The 352-nt window shown below is 43.5% G+C and overlaps 1 non-coding gene across 1 annotated transcript; it reads left to right on the forward strand.

Moving 5' to 3' along the window:
- Positions 1–80: 80 nt before the first annotated feature.
- trnaq-cug (transfer RNA glutamine (anticodon CUG)) lies at positions 81–152 on the forward strand. Its single transcript has one exon. It is a non-coding gene; the product is annotated as a tRNA-Gln (tRNA).
- The last annotated feature ends 200 nt before the right edge of the window (positions 153–352 follow it).

The following is a 352-nucleotide window of genomic DNA, read 5'->3' on the forward strand; positions in this document are numbered from 1 at the left end:
CACAAGGTTGATACTAATTGCGATGCATAATCTTGGTGGTTTGTGTGTCGAAGTCTCCCACTATAGTCTGATACAGTCGTGGTTCCATGGTGTAATGGTTAGCACTCTGGACTCTGAATCCAGCGATCCGAGTTCAAATCTCGGTGGGACCTGGTTTTGGGAAGTTTAACCAGCACTAAAGGGGCAGTTAACAGCAGATGGTAATGGATGAACATATGACCGATAAAGCAGGTAACTATTATACGTGGAGAATAATGCTATCATAAGATCGTTGACATCTAAAAGGTGAAAAGACCTCGAGATGTTTCCCCTGAAAAGATCTCTCCACAGGATTCCCAAACTGTCCATGTGT

This window comes from Seriola lalandi, unplaced genomic scaffold, assembly GCF_002814215.2.
Source record: "Seriola lalandi dorsalis isolate HSWRI2012SDOR001 ecotype SW California unplaced genomic scaffold, Sedor1 jcf7180001999945, whole genome shotgun sequence".
Lineage (NCBI taxonomy): Eukaryota > Metazoa > Chordata > Actinopteri > Carangiformes > Carangidae > Seriola > Seriola lalandi.